The sequence below is a fragment of the Nerophis lumbriciformis genome, linkage group LG10, assembly GCF_033978685.3.
Source record: "Nerophis lumbriciformis linkage group LG10, RoL_Nlum_v2.1, whole genome shotgun sequence".
NCBI lineage: Eukaryota > Metazoa > Chordata > Actinopteri > Syngnathiformes > Syngnathidae > Nerophis > Nerophis lumbriciformis.
The window spans coordinates 53,968,342-53,985,691 of NC_084557.2; the positions used below are offsets into that span (position 1 = coordinate 53,968,342).

The 17,350-nt window shown below is 39.2% G+C and overlaps 1 protein-coding gene across 2 annotated transcripts in view; it reads left to right on the forward strand.

Moving 5' to 3' along the window:
- Positions 1-17,350, forward strand: part of pparab (peroxisome proliferator-activated receptor alpha b) — a 122,685-nt gene that overhangs the window by 32,083 nt on the left and 73,252 nt on the right. The window contains exon 1 of one of the 2 annotated variants that reach the window (XM_061969430.2): positions 8,136-8,667. The exons of the other annotated variant lie outside the window; for it this stretch is intronic. The gene's annotated coding sequence lies outside the window, so the exon portion shown is untranslated. Of the gene's footprint in view, positions 1-8,135; positions 8,668-17,350 lie in introns of those variants that run through there. 2 annotated transcript variants of the gene reach the window in all.

Consider the following 17,350-nt stretch of genomic DNA (forward strand, 5'->3'; position numbering starts at 1 on the left):
CTATAGTCCTCATGTGTTATGTAGTCCTCATGTGTTATATAGTCCTCATGTGTTATACAGTCCTCATGTGTTATATAGTCCTCATGTGTTATGTAGTCCTCATGTGTTATATAGTCATGTGTTATATAGTACTCATGTGTTATATAGTCCTCATGTGTTATATAGTCCTCATGTGTTATATAGTCCTCATGTGTTATGTAGTCATCATGTGTTATATAGTCCTCATGTGTTATATAGTCATGTGTTATATAGTCCTCATGTGTTATATAGTCCTCATGTGTTATGTAGTCCTCATGTGTTATATAGTCCTCATGTGTTATATAGTCATGTGTTATATAGTCCTCATGTGTTATATAGTCCTCATGTGTTATATAGTCCTCATGTGTTATATAGTCCTCATGTGTTATGTAGTCATCATGTGTTATGTAGTCCTCATGTGTTATATAGTCCTCATGTGTTATGTAGTCCTCATGTGTTATATAGTCATGTGTTATATAGTACTCATGTGTTATATAGTCCTCATGTGTTATGTAGTCCTCATGTGTTATGTAGTCCTCATGTGTTATATAGTCCTCATGTGTTATATAGTCCTCATGTGTTATGTAGTCCTCATGTGTTATATAGTCCTCATGTGTTATATAGTCATGTGTTATATAGTCCCTCATGTGTTATATAGTCCTCATGTGTTATGTAGTCCTCATGTGTTATATAGTCCTCATGTGTTATATAGTCCTCATGTGTTATATAGTCCTCTTGTGTTATGTAGTCATCATGTGTTATATAGTCCTCATGTGTTATATAGTCATGTGTTATATAGTCCTCATGTGTTATATAGTCCTCATGTGTTATGTAGTCCTCATGTGTTATATAGTCCTCATGTGTTATATAGTCATGTGTTATATAGTCCTCATGTGTTATATAGTCCTCATGTGTTATATAGTCCTCATGTGTTATATAGTCCTCATGTGTTATATAGTCCTCATGTGTTCTATAGTCCTCATGTGTTATGTAGTCCTCATGTGTTATATAGTCCTCATGTGTTATGTAGTCCTCATGTGTTATATAGTCATGTGTTATATAGTACTCATGTGTTATATAGTCCTCATGTGTTATATAGTCCTCATGTGTTATATAGTCCTCATGTGTTATGTAGTCATGTGTTATATAGTCCTCATGTGTTATATAGTCCTCATGTGTTATGTAGTCCTCATGTGTTATATAGTCCTCATGTGTTATATAGTCATGTGTTATATAGTCCTCATGTGTTATATAGTCCTCATGTGTTATATAGTCCTCATGTGTTATATAGTCCTCATGTGTTATATAGTCCTCATGTGTTATGTAGTCCTCATGTGTTATGTAGTCATCATGTGTTATGTAGTCCTCATGTGTTATATAGTCCTCATGTGTTATGTAGTCCTCATGTGTTATATAGTCATGTGTTATATAGTACTCATGTGTTATATAGTCCTCATGTGTTATGTAGTCCTCATGTGTTATGTAGTCCTCATGTGTTATATAGTCCTCATGTGTTATGTAGTCCTCATGTGTTATATAGTCCTCATGTGTTATGTAGTCCTCATGTGTTATGTAGTCCTCATATGTTATATAGTCCTCATGTGTTATATAGTCCTCATGTGTTATATAGTCCTCATGTGTTATGTAGTCCTCATATGTTATATAGTCCTCATGTGTTATGTAGTCCTCATGTGTTATGTAGTCCTCATATGTTATATAGTCCTCATGTGTTATGTAGTCCTCATGTGTTATATAGTCCTCATGTGTTATATAGTCCTCATGTGTTATACAGTCCTCATGTGTTATGTAGTCCTCATGTGTTATGTAGTCCTCATGTGTTATATAGTCCTCATGTGTTATATAGTCCTCATGTGTTATATAGTCCTCATATGTTATGTAGTCCTCATGTGTTATATAGTCCTCATGTGTTATATAGTCCTCATGTGTTATATAGTCCTCATGTGTTATGTAGTCCTCATGTGTTATATAATCCTCATGTGTTATATAGTCCTCATGTGTTATGTAGTCCTCATGTGTTATATACTCCTCATGTGTTAAATAGTCCTCATGTGTTATGTAGTCCTCATGTGTTATATAGTCCTCATGTGTTATGTAGTCCTCATGTGTTATGTAGTCCTCATGTGTTATTTAGTCCTCATGTTTTATATAGTCCTCATGTGTTATATAGTCCTCATGTGTTATATAGTCCTCATGTGTTATGTAGTCCTCATATGTTATATAGTCCTCATGTGTTATGTAGTCCTCATGTGTTATATAGTCCTCATGTGTTATGTAGTCCTCATGTGTTATATAGTCCTCATGTGTTATATAGTCCTCATGTGTTATGTAGTCCTCATATGTTATATAGTCCTCATGTGTTATATAGTCCTCATGTGTTATGTAGTCCTCATGTGTTATATAGTCCTCATGTGTTATATAGTCCTCATGTGTTATATAGTCCTCATGTGTTATGTAGTCCTCATGTGTTATATAGTCCTCATGTGTTATGTAGTTCTCATGTGTTATGTAGTCCTCATGTGTTATATAGTCCTCATGTGTTATGTAGTCATCATGTGTTATGTAGTCCACGTGTTATATAGTCCTCATGTGTTATATAGTCCTCATGTGTTATATAGTCCTCATGTGTTATGTAGTCCTCATGTGTTATATAGTCCTCATGTGTTATATAGTCCTCATGTGTTATGTAGTCCTCATGTGTTATGTAGTCCTCATGTGTTATATAGTCCTCATGTGTTATATATGTCATGTCTGTGTGATCATGTTTTTGTTTTGGTCATGTTCGTTTTGGGTTTTGAACTTTTTGTGCACTTTTGTTTTGTCACCATAGCAACCATTAGTTTTCACCTGTCACGTCACGCACCTGTTTCACGTTTTGAGTCACGCACCTGCTTTCACTAATCATGTCCATAGTATTTAAGTTCATTCTTTTCAGTTTGTCGTTCTGACGACCGTCACATTTATGCTTCTGTACACTCTTCATCCTCTAAGATCCTGCTTCATGTCCCTTGTCAAAGTAAGTTTTTGTTCCATGTTTATAGTCTTTTTGTTTTTCATAGTTTGTTCTCCGCCACTGTGCGTGCTTTTCATTTGTACTTTTTTGCTATAGTCTTTTGGTTTCATAGTTTATTCTCCGCCACTGTGCGCGCTTTCGTTTATTCCTTTTTTTTGATAATAATAAATAAATCATGTACCTTCATTCCCGTCTCGCCCGAGCCAACTTTCCGTTGCATCCCGGAAAAGCACACACCCAAGACCAAGTCATGACAATAATAAATAATTCACCCCTATACAATATCCTAGCCCGGGTGTCGGCAACACAAAATGTTGAAAGAGACATATTGGACCAAAAATACAAAAACTAATCTGTCTGGAGCCGCAAAAAATGAAAAGCCATATTACATACAGATAGTGTGTCATGAGATATAAATTGAATTAAAGCTGCAAGCAGCTTTGGTCGGGCCCGCGTATTTGGCAGGTGCTAGTCCTAAGTGTCCCAATACTTTTGTCCAGTTTTAGTCCTAAATGTCCCAATACTTTTGTCAAGTTGTAGTCCTAAATGTCCCAATACTTTAGTCAAGTTGTAGTCCTAAGTGTCCCAATACTTTTGTCCAGTTTTTGTCCTAAATGTCCCAATACTTTAGTCAAGTTGTGGTCCTAAATGTCCCAATACTTTAGTCAAGTTGTAGTCCTAAGTGTCCCAATACTTTTGTCCAGTGGTTGTCCTAAGTGTCCCAATACTTTTGTCCAGTGGTTGTCCTAAGTGTCCCAATACTTTAGTCAAGTTGTAGTCCTAAGTGTCCCAATACTTTTGTCCAGTTTTTGTCCTAAATGTCCCAATACTTTTGTCAAGTTGTAGTCCTAAATGTCCCAATACTTTAGTCAAGTTGTAGTCCTAAGTGTCCCAATACTTTTGTCCAGTGGTTGTCCTAAGTGTCCCAATACTTTTGTCCAGTTGTAGTCCTAAGTGTCCCAATACTTTTGTCTACTTTTAGTCCGAATTGTCCCAATACTTTTGTCTAGTGTACCTACCTTGTCTGCATTGTGTGGCCATGCTGGTGCTTCCTGCTTTTAAGCAGCCATCTTAAAAAAAACAGCAGCGCAGCGGGTCTTTGAAGGGTCATAAAATCAAAACCGGAGCAGGTATTAAAACGCTGTTCTGTTATTTTATACACAAGGGTTTAATCTCTCTCCTGTGTTACTTTGAAGCCGAAACGACAAACGCGCTCAGAGGAGATAGATTTTGAAGAAAGGTGACCGGTTTTTACAAAAATTTTGTTTTGAAGGGGGAATAGCAAACTTCCTGTTGATTTTTGCTGGGGGGTGTCAATTTATGAAGTGTAGGTGTAAGTGAGACCTACATAGAGGTATGTGTTTCATGTCTCTCCGACCTTCCCAGTGGGAGTTACAGGCAGTTTTGTCATTTTTTTTCTTCCGAGGAGCAGTTTTTTCTGTGTTTTATTCAAAAATTGCGGTAGAGCACAATTTTGAGATTTGGGGTTAGGATTTTTTATTAGATCGCAATTTCTGCTAGTCCTGATGTGTGCGTTCAGTTCGGTGAGTTTTTTTTTTCTTTCTAGGGGGCGCTAGAGCGCAATTTTGAGTTTTGTGGTTCGTTTTTTTTTTTTTAAAAAGGCAATTTTCGCAGGTCCTGATGTGTGGGTCAAATATGGTGAGTTTTGAAGCATGTTAAGTGGGTCAAATTACAGTTTAATGTGGCGGCGGAAGAATAAAGAATAAAGAATAAAACCTTACAAATTCAATAGGTCCTTATGTCCCATTGCATAAGGACTCCCTGTGGGAGTCCTTATGCAATGGGCCATGCGGGCCCTAATTAAGAGGACTTAAAGGAAACTAAATGAGATCAAATATATCTACAAATGAGGCATGATAATGCAATATTGCTAGCCGAGTCATACCAAAGACTATAAAAATGGGACCCATTACCTCCCTGCTTGGCACTCAGCATCAAGGGTTGGAATTGGGGGTTAAATCACCCCAAAATGATTCCCGGGCGCGGCCACCGCTGCTGCCCACTGCTCCCCTCACCTCCCAGGGGGTGATCAAGGGTGATGGGTCAAATGCAGAGAATAATCTCGCCACACCTAGTGTGTGTGTGACAATCATTGGTACTTTAACTTTAACTTTTAACTTTAAATAGCATGTTAGCATCGATTAGCTTGCAGTGACCAAATATGTCTGATTAGCACGCCACACAAGTCAATAACATCAACAAAACTCACCTTTGTGCATTCATGCACAACATTTAAAGTTTGGTGGACAAAATGAGACAGAAAAAGAAGTGGCATAAAACACGTCCTAGAAAGTCGGAGAAAGTTATACATGTAAACAAACTACGGTGAGTTCAAGGACCGCCAAATTTAGTAGGACAAAACGGCGCTCGCCAAATACTCGAATCAGTGAAGCATGTTTAATATAAACAGTGTGATTTATAACAATTAGGGAGGTTTGTGTCATGTTTGTCCTCCTACGCAAACCATATTAAAACAAAAAATATATTTTTTTCCCCTCATCTTTTTCCATTTTAATACATTTTTGAAAAAGCTCCAGAGAGCCACTAGAGCCCTAATACCCTAATACCCTACTGTGCAATATTACCCTTCGAGTGCAATACATCCGACACTGATTCTTATTTATTACTCCGGTACTCTTGTCTCGTTCTGTATATTGTACACTATTTTGTATATTGTTTTGTATATTGTACAGGATTGCTTATTATTTTCATTGGATAGTAGTCTGTTTATGTCATTTCTTATTTTTATCTTTATTACCTCTAGTGTCATTTTTTTGTTTTCCATATTTGTTTCCACTACCGCACCTTAAGTTGGAGTCCTTAACATACCTGCCAACTACTCCGGTTTTCCCGTAATTAGTACGGTTTTCATCAACCTATTCCGGGTTACGGTTGCAGTGATAAAAAATACGGTTTTTCATTAATTCAAAAAAAAATTTTTTTTTAAATGCGCGAGGCTATTTATAGCACCGCTGCCAAGCACGAGGCACCAGTTGCCATTGTTTCCAAACGAGCGAACGATCATGGAATCAGCCGGAGAAACATCGCAAACGAGTCTTAAACCGAAAAGAAAACTGCAGTCATTCCGTGAAGAATATTCAAAAGCCTATCCGGGAATAATTATCCGTTCCAAAAAGGGTGAAAACTACGCCAATTGCACCTTGTGCAGACAAGATTTTTCGATCGGACACGGAGGAATTAGCCATGTAAAAGACCACGTCGGGACAAAAAAACACAAGTCTAATGCCGTTGCTAGCGATACAAGTGGAAAACTTTCAACGTTTTTCGGATTTTAGCCACAAAAAGGTAATGACACCAATGTTATCTATTGGAATTGTTTAGTACTGTTATACTGTTAAAAGTGTTTATACTATTTATGCTTTCAAGTCCAAGTTGAAGAAATCTTGTTAAATGTTGACAGCATAACTACCAAAATACAGAAGTATGTCCTTCATATTTTTGCAGTGCTATTTCTGTTGAAAAGTTCAAATGATTACATTAGAGATGTGATGTGCCACTTTTCAAGTGTCTGATGGCTTCAATTCATTTTCATTCATTTTTCATATTTTGAATTCTTTTGAAAGGCTTACAAAAAAACGACATTTGAATTGTAATTCCATGCTATTGACAGGACTATTAATTTTAATGAAGTTAGCTTACCATGTTTACAGTATGATAATTGTGATAGAAATGTGAATTTTAGGCACAGAATATTTTTTACAATTGAACAAGGCAGTAGATTATACAAGCTTGGACAGAAAGTTAATAATAACACCAATTTTTTTTTAATGGAATTGTTTAGTACTGTTTTACCATTTGTTTACTGCAGGGCCGGCCCGTGGCATAGGCCGTATAGGCAAATGCTAAGGGCGCCGTCCATCAGGGGGCGCCACGCAAGTGCCACAAATGTTGGAGAGAAAGAAAAAAAAAAAGAGAAAAAAAGTTGGTACTATTATTTCTAAATACAAAAAATAATCCCACGTTAATTAAAATGCAAAGTAAAGCCTATTTAATAGAAATATTATTTGTTACAACATCCCCCCCCCCCCCCCCCACCACATCAAAAAATCAACACAAGATGTCAAAACAGCCTAAACTGTCAGGTGCCCAGGGAAGAAAAAAGAGAAAAGAAGAGGAGTAGAAACGAGAAAAGACAGAGTTAGCAGGTAGATAACGTTAGCCTACATGAAATTATTTGTCTGTTACAGAATGTGATAGTAACCTGGCTTTTTAGCATTAAGCTAATGTTACATGAGTCGGCAATTGCTAATCAATAAATAGCTAGTTCTGTTTTAACGTCGGGTTAATATTGTGGAGGGGGCTAAATTGTTATGGAAAATAATAATGTAACGTTAGGTAATTACAGTACTCCCACCTTACATTCCTCAGGGACATTTGTATTAGATCTTTTAAGCAGGTGTTTTTTGTTTACATTGTTATTGCCTTCTGGTTAGCTAATGTTTGCCCTGCAGGTAATAGTCACTTTTCCACCCCTTTATATATTAGGTATAGTTGTAAGTAATAAAAAAAGGTCAAAGACAAAGCTATTCGGTTTCTTGTTAGTATATACACTTCACTGCCGATGTGGGGGGGCGCCACCTAAAATCTTGCCTAGGGCGCCAGATTGGTTAGGGCCGGGCCTGGTTTACTGTAAAAAGTGTTTATACTGTTTATACTTTCAATGAACAAATTGAAGTCTTGTGAAAGGTTGACAGGATAACTGGCATTAACTGTCAAAATAATTTCAAACTATTGAAGTTAGCTTACAGAATAAACATGTCAATCAACCCATATGATTTTTGCTGTAATATTTTTGTTTTGAAAAGTCACTGTGACTGATAGAAAAGTGATGGTTTTAGCAACATTTTAACCTGTCTGAATGCAATCAATCATTTTGCGTCGGGGGGGGGGGGGGTGAACCCTGAACCCCCCCACCAGGACTTTGTCCTGGACCTACCGGGGCCTGCGGCCCCTGGACCCTGGCTACTAGGTTTTTCTGATTTCAAAAGTTGGCAGGTATGCCTTAATCTTGTTTTATGCAAATATAATGACAATAAAGTCCATTCTAAAACATAGGTGAAGTAAAACAACAATCCAAATAAAACAACAGGGGCAGCATCATAAAAAGAATACAAAGTGGATTAAAACATTTTGTGATGGCGTCACACAAAAAAAAGAATGTAAGAGCGACGGAATCAAAGTTGCTTTTGTGGACGGTCATGTGACCCTGCAAGTGAAATGATTTAGCAGTTTGCTATCACGCGGCTCATCTGTCACCAATCGCCGCTAAAGTCCAATGTCAATCACTCTCCTAACGCCTGCACTTTGCTCCGTCGCCATGACGATAAGAACCAGCCGGCCGGACCGTGCTGATAAAGGCTGACTTGGAGTGTTTACACTGCGGGCGCGGCGGCCTCGGACCAGCTCCTCAAACCGCGGACCGTGCGAGCGCTATCAGACCCTATTAGCGCTCCGGGACCACCGCCGTGACCCCCCGGGGCCTCGGTGCTGAGGATTAAACATTAACAGGTGCTAATCATCATTCAAGATGTCATGTTGTTGTTGTCAGGGGCCAAAGTCGCCTGAGGAAGTGCAAGGTAGGCTCGTCCTTGGAACGCTTGTTAATTCCAATATACAGGTAAAAGCCAGTAAATTAGAATATTTTGAAAAACTTGATTTATTTCAGTAATTGCATTCAAAAGGTGTAACTTGTACATTATATTTATTCATTGCACACAGACTGATGCATTCAAATGTTTATTTCATTTAATTTTGATGATTTGAAGTGGCAACAAATGAAAATCCAAAATTCCGTGTGTCACAAAATTAGAATATTACTTAAGGCTAATACAAAAAAGGGATTTTTAGAAATGTTGGCCAACTGAAAAGTATGAAAATGAAAAATATGAGCATGTACAATACTCAATACTTGGTTGGAGCTCCTTTTGCCTCAATTACTGCGTTAATGCGGCGATGAGTTTCTGGCACTGCTCAGGTGTTATGAGAGCCCAGGTTGCTCTGATAGTGGCCTTCAACTCTTCTGCGTTTTTGGGTCTGGCATTCTGCATCTTCCTTTTCACAATACCCCACAGATTTTCTATGGGGCTAAGGTCAGGGGAGTTGGCGGGCCAATTTAGAACAGAAATACCATGGTCCGTAAACCAGGCACGGGTAGATTTTGCGCTGTGTGCAGGCGCCAAGTCCTGTTGGAACTTGAAATCTCCATCTCCATAGAGCAGGTCAGCAGCAGGAAGCATGAAGTGCTCTAAAACTTGCTGGTAGACGGCTGCGTTGACCCTGGATCTCAGGAAACAGAGTGGACCGACACCAGCAGATGACATGGCACCCCAAACCATCACCCAACCATGCAAATTTTGCATTTCCTTTGGAAATCGAGGTCCCAGAGTCTGGAGGAAGACAGGAGAGGCACAGGATCCACGTTGCCTGAAGTCTAGTGTAAAGTTTCCACCATCAGTGATGGTTTGGGGTGCCATGTCATCTGCTGGTGTCGGTCCACTCTGTTTCCTGAGATCCAGGGTCAACGCAGCCGTCTACCAGCAAGTTTTAGAGCACTTCATGCTTCCTGCTGCTGACCTGCTCTATGGAGATGGAGATTTCAAGTTCCAACAGGACTTGGCGCCTGCACACAGCGCAAAATCTACCCGTGCCTGGTTTACGGACCATGGTATTTCTGTTCTAAATTGGCCCGCCAACTCCCCTGACCTTAGCCCCATAGAAAATCTGTGGGGTATTGTGAAAAGGAAGATGCAGAATGCCAGACCCAAAAGCGCAGGAGAGTTGAAGGCCACTATCAGAGCAACCTGGGCTCTCATAACACCTGAGCAGTGCCAGAAACTCATCGACTCCATGCCACGCCGCATTAACGCAGTAATTGAGGCAAAAGGAGCTCCAACCAAGTATTGAGTATTGTACATGCTCATATTTTTCATTTTCATACTTTTCAGTTGGCCAACATTTCTAAAAATCCCTTTTTTGTATTAGCCTTAAGTAATATTCTAATTTTGTGACACACGGAATTTTGGATTTTCATTTGTTGCCACTTCAAATCATCAAAATTAAATGAAATAAACATTTGAATGCATCAGTCTGTGTGCAATGAATAAATATAATGTACAAGTTACACCTTTTGAATGCAGTTACTGAAATAAATCAAGTTTTTCAAAATATTCTAATTTACTGGCTTTTACCTGTATTCATGTATTCATCATCATATTATTATTATTATTGTTGTGCTCTTTCACCCTCATGTGGTCCGAGAACGTTTAAACCTCCCCCTACTCAAAGGGGACTTTTTAACGACGTTCAAAAGTGTCCTCAGTCTGTTTGTGAGCACCAGAAGTGGGTGAAAGTCCATCATATTCCTCACTTTTTTACTGCACTTTGGACAAAAAAAAGAGACGCTCGCTTTTGAAGTTGCGCCTTTACAAAGGAAAAACTTCTGCTCCCATGAACGTGGAATCGTTTATGCCACACCCTTCCCTGGACGAGCCCACCCGGTTTACTGTATCTGCCCACCGGTTAACAGCTTTGGAAGAAAGAAAAAAAAGCAGGCTTCGCTACACGTCTTAAACCATTTTTACAAGCCAAGCACTCTATTATCCACCAAATGTTTCTACTTACATGGCGATTTCCCCTTCCAACTTTATATGAAGTACAGTCAAACCTGTCTGTAGACACCATAGACATGTTATAAGTAGACGCAGCATTGGCTGCTGTGACGCAAGAAATTGGGCCGCCATCTTGAAGTGGTGATGAGGAGCCTAAACTGCCAGTTGACAGGTAGAAAACAAAGATGCTAAACTGACAGTTGACAGGTAGAAAACAAAGATGCTAAACTGCCAGTTGACAGGTAGAAAACAAAGATGCTAAACTGACAGTTGACAGGTAGAAAACAAAGATGCTAAACTGACAGTTGACAGGTAGAAAACAAAGATGCTAAACTGACAGTTGACAGGTAGAAAACAAAGATGCTAAACTGACAGTTGACAGGTAGAAAACAAAGATGCTAAACTGACAGTTGACAGGTAGACAAACAAAGATGCTAAACTGACAGTTGACAGGTAGAAAACAAAGATGCTAAACTGCCAGTTGACAGGTAGAAAACAAAGATGCTAAACTGACAGTTGACAGGTAGACAAACAAAGATGCTAAACTGACAGTTGACAGGTAGAAAACAAAGATGCTAAACTGACAGTTGACAGGTAGAAAACAAAGATGCTAAACAGACAGTTGACAGGGAGAAAACAAAGATGCTAAACTGACAGTTGACAGGTAGAAAAACAAAGATGCTAAACTGACGGTTGACAGGTAGAAAACAAAGATGCTAAACTGACAGTTGACAGGTAGAAAAACAAAGATGCTAAACTGACAGTTGACAGGTAGAAAACAAAGATGCTAAACTGCCAGTTGACAGGTAGAAAACAAAGATGCTAAACTGACAGTTGACAGGTAGAAAACAAAGATGCTAAACTGCCAGTTGACAGGTAGAAAACAAAGATGCTAAACTGACAGTTGACAGGTAGAAAACAAAGATGCTAAACTGCCAGTTGACAGGTAGAAAACAAAGATGCTAAACTGCCAGTTGACAGGTAGAAAACAAAGATGCTAAACTGACAGTTGACAGGTAGACAAACAAAGATGCTAAACTGACAGTTGACAGGTAGAAAACAAAGATGCTAAACTGACAGTTGACAGGTAGAAAACAAATATGCTAAACAGACAGTTGACAGGGAGAAAACAAAGATGCTAAACTGACAGTTGACAGGTAGAAAAACAAAGATGCTAAACTGACGGTTGACAGGTAGAAAACAAAGATGCTAAACTGACAGTTGACAGGTAGAAAAACAAAGATGCTAAACTGACAGTTGACAGGTAGAAAACAAAGATGCTAAACTGACAGTTGACAGGTAGAAAACAAAGATGCCAAACTGCCAGTTGACAGGTAGAAAACAAAGATGCTAAACTGCCAGTTGACAGGTAGAAAACAAAGATGCTAAACTGCCAGTTGACAGGTAGAAAACAAAGATGCTAAACTGACAGTTGACAGGTAGAAAACAAAGATGCTAAACTGACAGTTGACAGGTAGAAAACAAAGATGCTAAACTGACAGTTGACAGGTAGAAAAACAAAGATGCTAAACTGACGGTTGACAGGTAGAAAACAAAGATGCTAAACTGACAGTTGACAGGTAGAAAAACAAAGATGCTAAACTGACAGTTGACAGGTAGAAAACAAAGATGCTAAACTGCCAGTTGACAGGTAGAAAACAAAGATGCTAAACTGACAGTTGACAGGTAGAAAACAAAGATGCTAAACTGCCAGTTGACAGGTAGAAAACAAAGATGCTAAACTGACAGTTGACAGGTAGAAAACAAAGATGCTAAACTGCCAGTTGACAGGTAGAAAACAAAGATGCTAAACTGCCAGTTGACAGGTAGAAAACAAAGATGCTAAACTGACAGTTGACAGGTAGACAAACAAAGATGCTAAACTGACAGTTGACAGGTAGAAAACAAAGATGCTAAACTGACAGTTGACAGGTAGAAAACAAATATGCTAAACAGACAGTTGACAGGGAGAAAACAAAGATGCTAAACTGACAGTTGACAGGTAGAAAAACAAAGATGCTAAACTGACGGTTGACAGGTAGAAAACAAAGATGCTAAACTGACAGTTGACAGGTAGAAAAACAAAGATGCTAAACTGACAGTTGACAGGTAGAAAACAAAGATGCTAAACTGACAGTTGACAGGTAGAAAACAAAGATGCCAAACTGCCAGTTGACAGGTAGAAAACAAAGATGCTAAACTGCCAGTTGACAGGTAGAAAACAAAGATGCTAAACTGCCAGTTGACAGGTAGAAAACAAAGATGCTAAACTGACAGTTGACAGGTAGAAAACAAAGATGCTAAACTGACAGTTGACAGGTAGAAAACAAAGATGCTAAACTGACAGTTGACAGGTAGACAAACAAAGATGCTAAACTGACAGTTGACAGGTAGAAAACAAAGATGCTAAACTGACAGTTCACAGGTAGAAAACAAAGATGCTAAACTGACAGTTGACAGGTAGAAAACAAAGATGCTAAACTGACAGTTGACAGGTAGAAAACAAAGATGCTAAACTGACAGTTGACAGGTAGAAAACAAAGATGCTAAACTGACAGTTGACAGGCAGAAAACAAGTATGCTAAACTGACAGTTGACAGGTGGAAAACAAAGATGCTAAACAGACAGTTGACAGGTAGAAAACAAAGATGCTAAACTGACGGTTGACAGGTAGAAAACAAAGATGCTAAACTGACGGTTGACAGGTAGAAAACAAAGATGCTAAACTGACAGTTGACAGGTAGAAAACAAAGATGCTGAACTGACAGTTGACAGGTAGAAAACAAAGATGCTAAACTGACAGTTGACAGGTAGAAAAACAAAGATGCTAAACTGACGGTTGACAGGTAGAAAACAAAGATGCTAAACTGACAGTTGACAGGTAAAAAAACAAAGATGCTAAACTGACAGTTGACAGGTAGAAAACAAAGATGCTAAACTGACAGTTGACAGGTAGAAAACAAAGATGCTAAACTGACAGTTGACAGGTAGAAAACAAAGATGCTAAACTGACAGTTGACAGGTAGAAAACAAAGATGCTAAACTGACAGTTGACAGGTAGAAAACAAAGATGCTAAACTGACAGTTGACAGGTAGAAAACAAAGATGCTAAACTGACAGTTGACAGGTAGAAAACAAAGATGCTAAACTGACAGTTGACAGGTAGAAAACAAAGATGCTAAACTGACGGTTGACAGGTAGAAAACAAAAATGCTAAACTGACGGTTGACAGGTAGAAAACAAAGATGCTAAACTGACAGTTGACAGGTAGGAAACAAAGATGCTGAACTGACAGTTGACAGGTAGAAAACAAAGATGCTAAACTGAAAGTTGACAGATAGAAAACAAAGATGCTAAACTGACAGTTGACAGGTAGAAAACAAAGATGCTAAATTGACAGTTGACAGGTAGAAAACAAAGATGGTGTTCAGCGTTTTCCTGCTCAAATGAGCGGACTGTTGAAAATAGGAATCGGGGGATTACTTTTCACAAGTAAGATTTAACATTAACGTACTATTGGTTGTATTTTGTGAAAAGAATATTAGCACAGAGTTGAGAAGGGGCAAAGATCTTCAATAGTACTGAAATCCTAGCCACTAGCAAACAAGAGTATGACCATAATAGAATTGCTTGTCAATAAAATGAATTACATTTACAAATGTCATACTTGAATAACATAAAGTTGAAATAAATGATGAAGATAAAGATTGTAAAAGCCAACAAGGGTAAACGTTTCTTAACAGTGTATTTGTAACCAGGAATAAGTCTTCAAGTAACAATATTGTTGCTGCATAATAGGAAATCAAATAGTGTATGTCCTTCACTATGTGGTAGGTTCCTGCGGACGTTATCTCCTTCTGTTGTTGACTATTTGTTTCATACGGTGTTGATGTGGAAATGGTTGCTTGGGCATTTTGTGGGTGTGGCACAGAACGGAGATGTTGACATGCGGAGTTTCAAGCACTCAGGTGACTTTTCAAATGATGCTACAAATTAGCAGTGCTGCTACTTTTTGTAGCAACGCTTTTGCCGCATACTTGACATATTACTGTTGTCTGTTCAACATCTTCCCGCTTGAAGCCAAACCACCGCCAGACGACGGACCCCCTGCTGTTTTTCCTGGGAATTAATTATTCCTTCATTTGTCACCTTCTTTCTCTCGTATTATTACTCGCACCACACCGCTAGCATCACAGCTAACTTTACCCATGTCGCTACCTCTCTGCTCTGTGAGAGTGTATGACGTTGCACGCGCGACAGTCATATATCCCAGCATGCACCGCACGCTTCTTCTTCTTCTACGGGGGCGGCTGCTTACCGTAGAAGAAGAACTTCTTCTTCTACGGGGGAAAAAGAAGTTAGCGGCTGTTTACCGTAGTTGCGAGACCTAAACTTTATGAAAATGAAGTTTAGGTTTGTTGTGGCTCAATATTGGTCCATATATAAGGCGCACTGGATTATAAGGCGCACTGTCACCTTTTGACAAAATTGGAGGTTTTTAGGTGTGCCTTATAGTGCGGAAAATACGGTATGTTATATTGTCTTTATATTCCAGACACTTCATATATTTTTGGGGGGGAATTGAGGGGATTCATGAAACGATTAATTGAACATTTTTCTCTAATGTAATAATAATCGTTTTAATCAATGAATGGTTCCAGCCCGAGTACCCAAGCGTTATCGACATGTGCAAACGCCAAATGGCATAAAACACATGCGAGGGTACTGTATTTTCCGCACTATAAGGCGCACCTAAAAACCACAAATTTTCTCAAAAGCTGACAGTGCGCCTTATAACCCGGTGCGCTTTATATATGGATAAATATTAAGATTCATTTTCATAAAGTTTTGGTCTCGCAACTTCGGTAAACAGCCGCCATCTTTTTTCTTGGTAGAACAGGAAGCGCTTCTTCTTCTACGCAAGCAACCGCCAAGGTAAGCACCCGCCCCCATAGAACAGGAAGCGCTTCTTCTTCTACTGTAAGCAACCACCCGCCCGCGTAGAAGAAGAAAAAGCGCGCGGATATACCGTACGTTTCATTTCCTTTGTGTGTTTACATCTGTAAAGACCACAAAATGGCTCCTACCAAGCGACAGGGATCCGGTTCATGAAAAGACGCAATCTCTCCATCCGCACACGGATTACTATTTCACAGCAACTGATATTCCTGTGAACCGCACTGTGGATACAACGGGAGCACGTACGGTGAATATTCGCACCACAGGGAATGAGAAGTCATCCTTCACTGTGGTTCTAGCTTGCCATGCTAATGGCCAGAAACTTCCACCCATGGTGATATTCAAAAGGAAGACCTTGCCAAAAGAGACCTTTCCAGCCGGTGTCATCATAAAAGCTAACTCGAAGGGATGGATGAAGAAAAGATGAGCGAGTGGTTAAGGTAAGTTTAAGTTTACGCGAAGAGGCCGGGTGGCTTTTTTCACGCAGCTCCGTCCATGTTGATATACGATTCCATGACTGTTTTTTTGACATTCCTTTAGCGCAGTTAGATGCGGCTTACAACACGGGGCGGCTTATGGGTGGACAAAGTTTTGAAATATGCCGTTCATTGAAGGCGCGGCTTTTAACCCAGGGCGCCTTATGGTGCGGAAAATTCGGTAAACAAATGCAAACCACAAATGCCGAAAAACACACAAAACTTTGCATTTTTTTTCGCGGCTTTGCAACTCTTCTTCTCTAACAGGCAAACGCCACTGCCTCCTATAACCCAAACCCTAAGTCACAGGCAGCCATCCTGCCTTCACTATACTGTATGTCACCTCTTCACTACAACATCATACTGTATGTCACCTCTTCACTACAACATCATACTGTATGTCACCTCTTCACTACAACATCATACTGTATGTCACCTCTTCACTACAACATCATACTGTATGTCACCTCTTCACTACAACATCATACTGTATGTCACCTCTTCACTACAACATCATACTGTATGTCACCTCTTCACTACAACATCATACTGTATGTCACCTCTTCACTACAACATCATACTGTATGTCACCTCTTCACTACAACATCATACTGTATGTCACCTCTTCACTACAACATCATACTGTATGTCACCTCTTCACTACAACATCATACTGTATGTCACCTCTTCACTACAACATCATACTGTATGTCACCTCTTCACTACAACATCATACTGTATGTCACCTCTTCACTACAACATCATACTGTATGTCACCTCTTCACTACAACATCATACTGTATGTCACCTCTTCACTACAACATCATACTGTATGTCACCTCTTCACTACAACATCATACTGTATGTCACCTCTTCACTACAACATCATACTGTATGTCCATGTCCTTTCTCCTCACAAGTCACAAGTGCAATGATTACTTCTTATTCCTACTTTGTCTGCCAGTGGAGATAATCGTCTTCCACCCTAAAAGTATGTCCCAAAGAGTCACAAGTTCAGACGGGGATGTGTGTTATTTCAATAGGTGCTCGCTCCGGGTGCCTGTTGACATAATATACCTCAGTCCACTTTGCTGTCTCAACATAATATACAGTAGGAAAGAGCGTAGTAGCCTTTTATACCATAATTGTTATTTAACTCATAGGGCTACGATGATGAATTAAATCACATTATTTGCTAAGAAAAAAGATTGGCGAGT